Raw genomic sequence first — 14095 nt, 5'->3', positions numbered from 1 at the left:
ATCATCTTCAAGAGGAGCAATTTATTAGTATCCATACCCCAATCAGAGAAGTCTGTTACTGTTTTTCATACCAAGTAGTGTTTCAACAATTTGATAAAGTATTATATAAGAATATATATTTATGATGGATATAATATTTATAATAGATTAATTACCATAGAAAATTTTAGAAGTATACACACACAAAACCTCAGACGTTATATTTATGATTGGGTTCATTTTTTATAATCCCATCTATGATGAAATATGTAGTAGACATGTAGTATGAAAACAAAAAATCCTTTTCAGGAACTTCTAATTTAAGTCTGAAAAAAGAAAATAAAAATTATTTGAAATTATTTGGTATACTGCATATAGCTGTTAAGACAACTAGCAGAAGAACTCTATCTAAAGAAGTGAACTTAAACATTGCTTGGCATGAAACTAGTATACTGAATGATCAAGAATAAACAGAAGCAAAAAATTAAGCTTGAATTTATACATCAAGTAATTGAAGGTGTTACACCAAAAAGACATATACACACACACGTGCACGCACAGAAGTCACTATAGCTACTCACATATGTTATTGAATAACTTCAGAAAAATGAAGGATTTCCTTAACGTGAAGCTATTACCACAAGTTCATGGTGAGCCCAGCTAACACTGCACTTGCTTTTCCACAAGAGCAAACACCCAGCCAAACGTATTAAGTAATGTCACAGTAATCCAAGTCAGTATAACTGTTCCCTAGTCAAACATTAGTACCTACCAGTGAGTGGTGGAATTATAAAAAGGCAATAACAATAGATAAGCTCCCCTTTAACAGCTGACAGGTTGTGTGTCCTGGTTTAGCCTCAGACGGCAACAAAGAACCACCTGCCGCTCGCTCGCGCCTTACTAATACAGGAAGAATCAGAAGAAAAGGCACGACTCTTGGGTTGAGACAAAGGCAGTTTAACAGAACAGCAAAGGGAACAGGCAAACAACAACAACAACACGGATAGGGGAATATACAAACGCGATTACGGAACCGCCGCTCCCCGCCGCTGGCCGGCCGGACCCAGGACGCCCCAGCCCGCTTTTAAGCAGCAACTTCCTGCCCCCTCCCCCGGCAGCTCAGGGTGGGCGTGGCTCACATGGCATGGAATACCAGGAAAAATTAACCCTATCCCCGCCGGAACCAGGACATTATCCACCGCTTATTCCATACCATCTATGCCATGCCCAGCAGGTTCCAATGAATTGCCACCACTTTCCCCTGTTATATATATATATACACACACATAATGCCCTTAGTTTATGGGCCATCCCTCCAAAGTGTCCGTTGAGTTCTTTTAATCCACGGCTTTGGGCTCCATCTGTTAGAACAGTCTCTCAGGGCAGGTGAGATGCTGGGTGGTGCTGGTCTGTTGCATGCTGTATTTTTCGGAGCTTGTGACTGGTGCACCTGGTGTGGCTCATGCACGCAGTCCGTGGGCTGAAGATGTAGATCTTGAGGAAACTGCTGGGCACCAGCTGCTGAGATCAGTTCTTATCCCATCATCCCTGTGCCTTACTTGTAGTACAACTGATAGCAATTATAGCAATGAGAACATACAGTGACAGTGTTACTTAGCAATTAACAGCACACAATCTGATTCATTGGCTATTCTCGCCCAAAATCAGATCCCCATGAGGTACACATTGGACTTCCCCATCCTGCCGCATCACCCACCAAGTGCACCCAGGTCCTTGGGCAAAAGCAATCCCACGGATGGGTTTGCCTTTGCCTGAGGCAGGACTAACCCAGACTGTCTTCCCTAGCATATTCTTCATGTGCACTACGGGGACTTTATCCCCTTCTACAGTACGTGGAACTTTTGATTGGGCAGGGCCAGCCCGATTGTTAGATCCCCTGGTGTTAACTAGCCAGGCAGCTTTTGCTAAATGTGTATCCCAGTGTTTTAAAGTCCCACCACCCATTGCTCTCAGTGTAGTTTTTAACAGTCCATTGTATCGTTCTATCTTCCCAGAGGCTGGTGCGTGATAGGGGATGTGATACACCCACTCGATACCATGCTCTTTGGCCCAGGTGTCTATGAGGCTGTTTCGGAAATGAGTCTCGTTGTCCGACTCAATTCTCTCTGGGGTACCATGTCGCCACAGGACTTGCTTTTCAAGGCCCAGGATAGTGTTCCGGGCAGTGGCATGGGGCACAGGGTATGTTTCCAGCCATCCGGTGGTTGCTTTCACCATTGTGAGCACATAGCGCTTGCCTTGACGGGTTTGTGGCAGTGTGATATAATCAATCTGCCAGGCCTCCCCATATTTGTATTTCAGCCATCGCCCTCCATACCACAGAGGCTTCAAACGCTTGGCTTGTTTGATCGCAGCGCATGTCTCACATTCATGGATGACCTGTGCAATAGCGTCCATGGTCAAGTCCACCCCTCGGTCACGAGCCCATCTATATGTCGCATCTCTCCCTTGATGGCCTGAGGAGTCATGGGCCCACCGAGCTATGAATAGTTCACCCTTATGTTGCCAGTCCAGATCCACCTGAGACACTTCAATCCTAGCGGCCCGATCCACCTGCTGGTTGTTCTGATGTTCCTCCGTGGCCCGATTCTTCGGTACGTGGGCATCTACATGGCGTACTTTCACAACCAGATTCTCTATCCGGGCAGCAATATCTTGCCATAGGTCAGCAGCCCAGATGGGTTTGCCTCTGCGCTGCCAGTTGCCCTGCTTCCACTGCTGTAACCACCCCCACAGAGCATTTGCCACCATCCATGAGTCAGTGTAGAGATAAAGTACTGGCCATTTTTCTCGCTCAGCAATGTCCAAAGCCAGCTGAATAGCCTTCACCTCTGCAAACTGGCTCGATTCACCCTGTCCCTCACTGGCTTCTGCAGCCCGTCGTGTAGGACTCCACACAGCAGCCTTCCACTTTCGATGCTTTCCCACAATACGGCAGGACCCATCAGTGAACAGGGCATATTTCCTCTCATTTTCTGGCAGTTTGTTATATGGTGGGGCCTCTTCTGCACACGTCACCTCCTCCTCTGGTGACATTCCGAAATCCTTGCCTTCTGGCCAGTCCATGATCACTTCCAGAATTCCTGGGCGACTGGGGTTTCCCATTCGAGTTCGCTGCGTGATCAGTGCAATCCACTTACTCCATGTAGCATCGGTTGCATGATGTGTGGTGGGGACCCTTTCTTTGAACATCCAACCCAGCACCGGCAGTCGAGGTGCTAAGAGGAGCTGTGCTTCTGTACCAACTACTTCCGAAGCAGCTCGAACCCCTTCATATGCTGCCAATATCTCTTTTTCTGTTGGAGTGTAGCGGGCTTCGGATCCTCTGTATCCACGACTCCAAAACCCTAGGGGTCGACCTCGAGTCTCCCCTGGTGCTTTCTGCCAGAGGCTCCAGGTAGGGCCGTTCTCCCCGGCTGCGGTGTAGAGCACATTTTTAACATCTTGTCCTGCCCGGACTGGCCCCAGGGCCACTGCATGGACTATTTCCTGTTTGATTTGTTCAAAAGCTTGTTGTTGCTCAGGACCCCATTTAAAATCATTCTTCTTCCGGGTTACTTGATACAGAGGGCTTGCAATTTGACTGTAATCTGGGATATGCATTCTCCAAAAACCCACAATACCTAAGAAAGCCTGTGTTTCCTTTTTACTAGTTGGTGGAGACATAGCTGCTATTTTGTTGATCACATCCATTGGAATCTGACGGCGTCCATCTTGCCATTTTATTCCTAAAAACTGGATCTCCTGCGCAGGTCCCTTGACCTTACTTCGCTTTATAGCAAAACCAGCGTTCAGAAGGATTTGGACTATTTTACTCCCTTTCTCAAAAACTTCTTCTGCTGTGTTTCCCCATACAATGATGTCATCAATGTACTGCAGATGTTCTGGAGCTTCACCCTGTTCCAGTGCAGTCTGGATCAGTCCATGGCAAATGGTGGGGCTGTGTTTCCACCCCTGGGGCAGTTGATTCCAGGTGTATTGGACACCCCTCCAAGTGAAAGCAAACTGTGGCCTGCACTCTGCTGCCAAAGGGATTGAGAAGAATGCATTCGCTATATCAATCGTGGCATACCACTCGGCTGCCTTGGACTCCAGTTCGTACTGGAGTTCTAGCATGTCCGGCACGGCAGCACTCAGCGGTGGCGTGACTTCATTCAGACCACGATAGTCTACAGTTAGCCTCCACTCTCCATTAGATTTTCGCACCGGCCATATGGGACTGTTAAAGGGTGAGCGAGTCTTGCTGATCACTCCTTGAACCTCTAGTTGACGAATCAGCTCATGGATGGGAATCAGAGAGTCTCAGTTAGTGCGATACTGCCGCCGATGCACCGTTGTGGTAGCAATCGGCACCTGTTGTTCTTTGACCCTCAACAACCCCACAACAGAAGAATCCTCCGAGAGACCAGGCAAGGCAGACAACTGTTTAACTTCCTCTGTCTCCAAAGCAGCTATGCCAAAGGCCCAGCGGTACCCTTTTGGGTCCTTAAAATACCCTCTCCTGAGGTAATCTATACCAAGGATGCATGGAGCCTCTGGGCCAGTCACAATGGGATGCTTTTGCCACTCATTCCCAGTTAGGCTCACTTCTGCCTCCAGTACAGTCAACTCTTGGGATCCCCCTGTCACCCCAGAAATACAAATGGGTTCTGCCCCTCTATAGCTTGATGGTATTAAAGTACACTGCGCACCCGTGTCCACTAGAGCCTTATACTCCTGTGGGTCTGATGTGCCAGGCCATCGAATCCACACCGTCCAATAAACCCGGTTGTCCCTTTCCTCCACCTGGCCGGAGGCAGGGCCCCCCTAATACTGGTCATAGTATCCATTACTCACTTCTTGCATAAATGACTTGGAAGTTCCTTCAAGAGGATCAGAAGCAAGATCAGGCCTTCTGCTTTGTCTGGGGAACGGCCCACTGGAAACTGGGGCGGCACTTTTCCTGGAGGGATCCCCTTTTGTGGTTGTCCTTCCTTGCAACTCCTGTACCCGTGTCCGCAGGATCGAAGTAGGTTGTCCATCCCACTTCCTCATGTCCTCTCCGTGGTCCCGCAGGTAGAACCACAGGGTGCCTCGTGGTGTGTACCCTCTGTACTCTCTCTCGAGTGGGGAAATGCCTGCTTCTAATAGCTGAGATGCTGGCCCGTGCAGCTGGGGAGTAGAACATATTCTCTTCAAGTTGCTGGACCTTCCGCGACAGTTTCTCCACAGCTGAGACAAGGGGGGAAGAGAGACTTTCTTCATATCGCCGGAGCCGGCCAGCTACCTCATCCACCGTTGGTCCCTCTTCACCTTTCCATTCCATTACTGCCAGGGAGTTGGCATATGACGATGGTGCGCTCCGTACAAACTTCCGCCACATGGGCCTTGTGCATCGCACCTCATCAGGGTCTGTGGGTAAGTCTGCATTGTCCAAGTCATAATAAATCATCTCCCGCACGGCTAATTCTCTCAGGTACTGGATACCTCTTTCCATGGTAGTCCACTTGCTTGGCTGACATACAACATCCTCACTGAAGGGGTACCTCTCCCTCACGCCTAACAGGAGTCGTTTCCAGAGGCTGAGGGCTTGGGTCTTTTTCCCAATCGCCTTGTCAATGCCGCCTTCCCTAGACAGGGATCCCAGCTGCCTGGCCTCCCTACCCTCTAATTCCAGGCTACTGGCCCCATTATCCCAGCACCGGAGCAGCCAGGTGACAATGTGCTCGCCTGAAAGTCGGCTGAAATCTTTTCGCATATCCCGCAGCTCACTCAAGGATAGGGATCGAGTAATTATCTCTGGTTCTGCCTCTTCCTCCTGCTCTCGTGATGACCCTGGTTCATCATCATCTCTTACTAAGCGAACTGATTTCTTTGTGTACTTCTTCTTCTGTATGGGGGCAACTGATACCAGCACGGGTTGGTTCCCTGGTTCAGTGGCAGTGGCTGCTATGGGGGTTGGAGTAACTGCAGTGTCTACCACAGGGGTTGCAGTAGCCGCAGTGTCTGTCGCAAGGATTGCAGTAGCTACAGTGGCTGCCGCAGGGGTCGGAGTAGCCGCAGGGGCTGCCGCAGGGGCCGCAGCAGCCGCAGGGGCTGCCGGTCTGGTTTCCATCTCTTCCCCTTGAGGGTGCTGCATAATTCTGAGCAGTGCCTGGTAGATACTGGCCAGGGCCCAGCACAGCGCGGTGAGTTGTGCCTCTCTAGAATAGCCACAGCATTTTCCCTTCAAATATTCTACCACTTTATCAGGGTCCTGTAATTGTTCAGGGGTGAAGTCCCAGACCATTGGAGGTGAGTAGTTCTCTAGGTACCTGCCCATGCTCTCCCACATGCTGTGCCACCCCTGACTATCCAGCCTCGGAGCAGATCTCCGGGTGGTAGGCTTAAATAGTCGCTTAACCCTAAACAAGACCTGGAACGTATTCAGGAGACATAGCACTAGGAACACGCTGGTTTGAGTATCCCAAGGATATTCAAAATTCTCAAAAGCTGTCATACCTGACCCGAAGGAGAAAAGGGAGGCAAAAGGGCTGGGGAAATTATTAACAAATTCTGAGAGACGGTGTCCAATGTACGGACAGGACAGCAAAACCACATAAACACCCCAAAATAGCCGTCTGAACAGTGATGTTATCATATCATAAACAGATATCGCACAGGACAGCAGAATGATAATCCTCATCCCTCTTCCAGACATGGTAAACAGCATCGCAGGGAGTACATAAGCCATATAGGAATTTATGTAACACAGCCATGAGAACAAACCAAGCAACATGATGACCAGTGACTATTTACCTAATAAAATAAATGCATACAAAAGAAAACCAAAACCGTTTTTTCCACGTTCTAGTTGGATTCTGTCGTTATCTCAACCCTTCAAGCCCCACGTTGGGCGCCAAAAAGGACTGTCATGGTTTGGCCTCAGACGGCAACAAAGAACCACCTGCCGCTCGCACGTGCCTTCCTAATACAGGAAGAAACGTAAGAAAAGGCAAGACTCTCGGGTTGAGACAAAGGCAGTTTAACAGGACAGCAAAGGGAACAGGCAAACAACAACAACACCACGGATAGGGGAATATACAAACACAATTACGGAACCGCCGCTCCCCGCCGCTGGCCGGCCGGACCCAGGACGCCCCAGCCCGCTTTTAAGCAGCAACTTCCTGCCCCCTCCCCCGGCAGCTCAGGGTGGGCATGGCTCACATGGCATGGAATACCAGGAAAAATTAACCCTATCCCCGCCGGAACCAGGACATTGTGTTAATTTAACCCCCCTACTTATAGCCCCAACTACTGAGACACAGAGAGCATTCCCTTCTCCATAGGGTATACAGTTAAAAGTTGCCCAACAACAGTCTAAATGTAAAGCAGTGGGGGAAAGTGTTGACCCAAAGTAAGGAATTGGTACTGATCAAAATAAGCACTGGAAAAATATTTAAAAATATCTAGACCAAAAGGTCTACAGCCAAGAAATCAGCCTAATAATAAAATGGAAATTATTTTCATAGAATCTTCTGGTATACTCTTCCAGGGGCCTGCTGTCTGTCTTTCCTTCACACTTCTAGTGCTGGCATTTTCCTGTTGCTAATCCTGCATAAATTTGGCACACTCTGTTGTATTCAAGGACAGGCTTTGAGCCTAAAATAAAGCACCCATTAATTTCACTATTCAGTGGGCTATTCTGGGCAACTTCACTGTGAATGAACTGAATCCAACCAGACGCTTCCAGGTCTGGTGGGTCTAATTTCAGAAATTCTCCAGCACTGTACCACTGCCTTTTTTCCAGAATTTTCTCATGCGTAATCAATTTCTGAAAACAGTTTTGTTAACAACGTGGAAGCAGCAAATACCCCTGGAGGCTGTTTGTTGGCTGTGCCCTGATTGTTAAGTTACTTATCCTCTTTTGATCATCAGATTTAGTGGAAACTCAATTTTGTACTAAATGCAACTCCTTAGTTTCCCCTTGTTATTAAATGGCTGGTTTCACTAACAAGAGAAGGTGCTAAAGATCTCCCCAATATAACATTTTCTACTGAGGAGAGATTAAGGCATCAAAATCTACTACACAAACTGTCCCAGAACAGTTAGCTGGTGACTCTAATCCAAAGAGCTGCATTGTTCACTAGCTTTTATAAGCAGACGAAAGAGTTTCTAGTGATTTCTGACCTCAGGGTGTTTAACTATAACAAAGTTGGCTGGATACAAAGTTACTTATTTTCAAGTCTCCCCTTTGCATATGCTTTGTGTATTTTCCACACTGGCTTGGATTTTTCACCAGCAGTTTTTTTTAAGCTTTGTTAACCTTACGAACAAAAAAAAAAAAAAAACAACAAAACAAACAAACAAAAAAAACCCCACCAAACAAACCCCAAACTCAAAAATGGAAGTTACCCAGAAAGCAAGCATTTTCAAATAGTTACAGAATAAACTACTTATAATTTGATTTGTAGGGAGCAGAGCACAAACCATGACAAATAAAATACTTTCCAATATAATTTAATTACTTACATATGTATATACATTATTTAACTTTAAGCACCCAATTAGGTACCTAATTATGTTGAATACATACTTTTACAACCCCATCTTCGGGACACTAGACTTATTTCTGTACGTTCACTTTGGCATCTAGCAGTTACTGTGCCGAGACAAGAAAAACACTATTCCTATGAAATTGACATTACCAGCCTCTATCAGTCAGGTAGGAAGCAGTTCTGTTCCACCACCACAAAAGCTGCCTCTGCTCTGAGAAAGGCCACCTAGGCAGAAAAGACACTCTGTCTTTTTCTTTTGTTTAAAGTTTCTGCTACAGCCTTGCCCTACATAAGCAGCTGATGCTACCGAAGACTACGGGCAGCACCAGGGGACTTACTTAATGATGAACATCAGTTCTCTCCCATTTGAAATTAAAGTAGCAATCTGCACCAGGCAGGAACAGTAGCATTCAGAATATTAAGAAACAGGTTTGTGCATGGGGATTAGGATTTGAAGGAGGATAATTTTTATAGTAATATTCACCTTGTGCAATTTCACTACAGATGAAAGTTATCCAGCAGGTTCTTAACTGTTTCTCAATACAGCATTTCTAGTTTAAAAACTTATGATACAGTAACCTGTTACACTCCTGGGATTAAAACAAACAAACAAACAAACCCCTTCTGTGTCTTCCAAAAGCGCTCCGTATGCAAAAGACAGCCATGCATATGCACAGACTTCTCATAGCTTTCCTTCCATTATTTACATCTAAATTAATGATGTTCAGATTAAGAATAGGACTAAGAATAACGTTTTGTCTGTTTTCCCAGCAGAACTGAATCTGGACAGTGGTCTGTGCAGTACTGTGGTGTCAGGTTTAGTGTGATTACCAGTTTCTGGGCAGAAAGACTCTAAAATCTAAAAGTTCATATGCAGCAGCCTGGAAAACAGTGAGATAATTCTGAAACTCTTTCCAAGGCTCTATATTATTTTCCTACAAATACAAATGTCCTCATTTGCTTCATGACTAACTGTTACCTTGCTACACATCCAAAGGGCTTCTGAAAACAGACATCATTCTGGGAATGCAAGTGAGTCTACTCTTACACCTAGATGCAGACAACTAAAGGTAGGTAATTCAAAGATTTAAACCCAGAGTAAGCGAAGAATAACAATGTTACAATTTTATGCTAAGCATTCCTGACTTTCTAGGGAAAAATAAAAAGGGATTAAGTGTGCCAAACGCATGTTCTAGAAGCAAAGCTTGCAATAGTAAAATAAAAAGGGAGTTAATGTTTTTAAACTGTGACTCATGGCAACATTCTCACGTTCCAACACATATTGCCAAGGTCAGGCCCCAAACTCTCTATTTTCAGACAAAAATCCCTGCCCAAACAGAAATGGCTGCTTCAAGTAAATTAGATTTCTCTACTGTTCAGGTCAAAACAGCGAGGGTTCCAAGGTCAAAACCCACCTGAGAAGTCTGGAGAAAAGCCACAAAGTTACCACATGTTTGTTTTATACTGATGTTTTGGTACACCTTTTGCACTAACACAAGTCCATTACATGCATTAAAACAACATTCAGCAGTTTTACAAAGCTGTGTTAGAAGCTTGAAGGCACAATCCCATACATTTTATAAAATTTGAGAGCAAATGTTATTTCTGCTGTTCTTATATTAGAGGACAAGCACAAATTAAAAATGGTTTTGCATCCTCCACCTTAACCACTACAGCTGTAGAAGGGCCTTAAAAGAATGAGTGGATTAAGTTAAACATAGAAAAACATAAAATGATGCACTTAGGAAGAAACAATCCTAACCCAAATTAAAGAAAAACCCCAGGGTCTGAGGTCAACATGGCATGACATTCAGGCGTAAGACCTTATGATAAACAGTTCTGTGAAAATGGCAGTTTAATGCTTGGCAGTTCTTGAAAATGCAAATCAGATGTTAAGTGTTACTTAGAAAGGATGAAAGAACTAAACAGGGAACATTATGCCCCTAAATAAACCTCTGGTTTAGCCCCGTCTTCACTCCGAGAGCAAAAAAAAGGCTGGAGAAGCCAGGTCAAAAACAAACGCAAGGCGTAATTCCTCATGCCAAGGCCACAGATCTCCTTGCTGACCAATGCTATGGATACAACAACTTTACAGGGGTTCAAGGGAAACTAGAAAAATCTGTGAAATAAAAATCTATCAGATGTGGAAGCACCACCACTGTACAAAGCCACTGCCAACTTGGAAAGTCCCCTGAGGTAAAGGCAGCTGGAGAAAGGAAAGAAGTACCAGCCAATGCTTACCCTTTCTTCTTTAGATATATGTATATACTCATTACTACATTTGTTCATGGCTGGTGACAGCATGCTGTGCAAATGGACCTTTGATATGCTCTAGTATGGCCATTCCTCTACACTCAGTCATTCTGCACCATTTAAAATGAATATATACAATGCCATTGCAGTGTCTTGACATTACCTAGCTGTAATTTTTTACTTCTTGTATTTTAGCTCTAAAATTTGTCTCTATATACTTCAGCATTTCTCTCGGCAAAATCGCACAGCTCTTTGGGGTAGCCTTCTGTAATTGACAGGTCTCACTGCCATCTTAAAAAGAATCTACCAAGTATATTATGTTTCTGCTTTTCCTCACCCTATGGCTACAGAGTACATGACCTGATGCAATTGCCACAACTTTCATGAAAGATAAAAAGCCATCCCTATTAATGAAAACCTCTCTCTCTTCTGCTGATCAGAAATGAAATAATGGATTATCTCGTCCTCTACATGGCCGAGGCCCATCTGGCAAACCCAGGACCAGTGTAGCCAGGAGGAGGATTTGGTATTCCCTGTAGCTCTGCTGATAATAAGCATAGATCCTGAAAGAAGAGCTGAACTGCCATGGTCGCTAGCTGAACTGTACATTAAAGACAAGCCTAAAGTCCACTCTAGCTAAGTCTACATGGTAGAGTTGAGAGTTCTGAAAACTTTCCTATCCTCTGATCCTAATAAATATGAGCCAGATTTAAACTAGATGCTCCATCACTGATGTCCCAAACATCCAAGCTCTGCTGTTCTGCTTTGTTAACTGAAGTTCACACATGCTCTTAGACTCCTGAGCAAGAGGAAAACTGTGATCTGTAATACTGAAATAATAAATTAAGGACTTACTTGGAGTTCTCCCTCTTTTTTTGTTTTAAAATTGAACAGGATGAGCCAATTCCATCAGTACCACTACTTCAATTATTATGAGTGGCCCTTATTTTCTCAGTAGCAGGCACTTTGTAGGTGATGTGGGTGGGCAATTTTAAGGCACTACAAGAGGGCTGTGTAACATTACCATGTAAATATCTCTCACGTTTGCAGTGCTAGTAGTAGTCCTTCAATCTCATATACAGTTACCCTAGACCACAGAAATAGCGAAATGTCAACTCTGCTATACTTCAAATTTAATTCTGAAATTCATGATCATCATATTTTGTTGTTTTAATGCTACCACTTGCATTACTGTACTTTTAAGATGTCTGCTACTATCCTCACAAGCCTTCAAATCAACTGGCCTACAGAACACTGACACCCACAAAAAAGATCAAGAAATAAAAACTTATCAGAAGTAAAATGCAATTTTAGCCTCAGTTTTCTAACTACATGCCTACCAGCTCTTCAATTTCTCTTTAAATTAAGTTCTGGAAAGCCATCTTTCTGAGAAGTGCTCCAGCTTTCGTGAAATGCAGAGAAACTCAAGGAGCCATCAGCACTGTTTAGGTTTTTTCTAGGCTTATTTTGAACATTGTCTACTCAAGCAAAATTTCTAAGCCTTAGTTTAATGGTGTTTCCTGAGACAAATCAGGCATAGAAGATTATTCTGACTTCATCGTGTTCCAACTTCCATCCTTTCCTCCCGTCTCTTTCAAAAGACATTGGAACTCACTGGTCACGAGGCATAAAAATTAAAAAATTCTTACCAACTTCATTAAGAGTCAACAGCCACATAAATTAAAATCACTGTATCAGAAACACAGGTGGAGAGAGTATTGGAAAAAAAAAAAAAACAAAGCATTTCCTTTTCCATTTGGTAACCTGCATAGCACCAGCTTCCTGACAAGAAAAAAACAAAAAGGGAAAAAAAGGAGGCATACTGCTGAGGTTTTGCTTCCCACAAGAAGTTAAAAATAAATAAAACAGGTGTGTGGTTTTGGTTTGTTTTGTGGGGTTTTTTTGTTTGTTTGTTTGGATTTTTTTTTTTTTAAATGGTGCAGCCAGTGAGTTTAATGGAACATATTCCAGTTTCCCATTTAAATGGAGAAGCATCTAATACAAATTGCATTGAAAATTATTTCTGCCTTTCAAATTTCAAATTTACAGCTTAAAGGGTGATTAACTATATATGTATATTAATTAATAAAACACGTCTTTCAAAACTGATGATGATATCTACTGATTAGTCAACCTGCATTCCTGGACAAATTGCACAAATACTCCTTCTCATCCCCAGCTCCTGAACCTCTTCATCAGCTCCAGAAGCATTTAAAGAGCATAAGAGCAATTATTCTGCTAACCTCCTCTGTAAGAACATGCACTGAAAAGATATTCTATCCAAAGAAAAGACCACATACAATAGGAAAAAACCTTATTACCATGCATCAACTACTTTGCCAACAAACTGTCTTTAGGTGTAAAGGGGTAACTATTTAAAGAAATTTTACAGTTATCCTATACAAAGGTTTTTGTACCCTTTTCAACATAATTAGGGACAGGAACTTCAAGCAATCTGACACAGCAATAAATTAACTCAGCTGATCAGAAATCTGGAATACTTGTTCTAATTCATATAAAAGCTTTACCTCTATACCATGAGAGAGCTATGAAGTCATTTGGTGTCTGTACACTTTGTGGAAGATCATTTGCTGATGCATAAGGAATGTGAACTCTGCTAATGAGCCAGAGGCACTGAGTTTGAATGTCAGGACTCTCTATAACAAGTCTACAAATATCAGCCTCCTCCTTTCATTTCTCTGGAGTGCCAGGCAGAAACAGAGAAGCATCCTCCTAGAAATATACATTTAGGGTATTATCAGATTGGATCGATTTGAACCTGCAATGTATTCTGTTACAAGTTTCAAAACTTTTCCATTTAGTTCCAGGAAAAGCCACTGCAGCACTACATTTTAATTTCCTTAAAATACACTAACTTAAGTTTAGCATTTTGTACCAGAAGAGATTTAAGGCGCTCCCACAAATTTACAAACCAACATGACCATAAAAGTGACCAATTAAATCCAGGTTACCATTGTATTTGACAAGTTAAGTTTCCAGAAGACTTCTCTGATAGTTGTACAGTTGACACAACATAGCATCTGTTCTTCTTGCCACAAGACACTACCAATACAGCAAGCTTGGTCACAGTATAAAGAGGCGTGATATAAAACAGAGGTACCCAAAAAGCAATACAATATTTTTAGACAAAAACTGCCTTTTAACCAACCTAGTATTCTAACCACTAGACCTATCAGGGGCAGGGGATGCAGGAATTGAAGAAGGCAATGGGATGGGGTCAAAGATACATCAGAGAAGAGGTACTGAAAGAGGTTTAAAAAGGAGGACAGGGAGACAGAGCCATCTCCCTGCCTCTCAACAAGGCA

General features: G+C 43.7%; 1 protein-coding gene across 2 annotated transcripts in view; it reads right to left on the bottom strand.

Moving 5' to 3' along the window:
* Positions 1 to 14095, bottom strand: part of DTWD2 (DTW motif tRNA-uridine aminocarboxypropyltransferase 2) — a 100407-nt gene that overhangs the window by 64856 nt on the left and 21456 nt on the right. The window lies entirely within an intron of this gene.

Source organism: Larus michahellis, chromosome Z (assembly GCF_964199755.1).
Source record: "Larus michahellis chromosome Z, bLarMic1.1, whole genome shotgun sequence".
In the NCBI taxonomy this organism is placed as follows: Eukaryota; Metazoa; Chordata; class Aves; order Charadriiformes; family Laridae; genus Larus; species Larus michahellis.
Note: the sequence above shows the minus strand (reverse complement) of the source record. Positions and strands in the feature narration are given on the sequence as shown.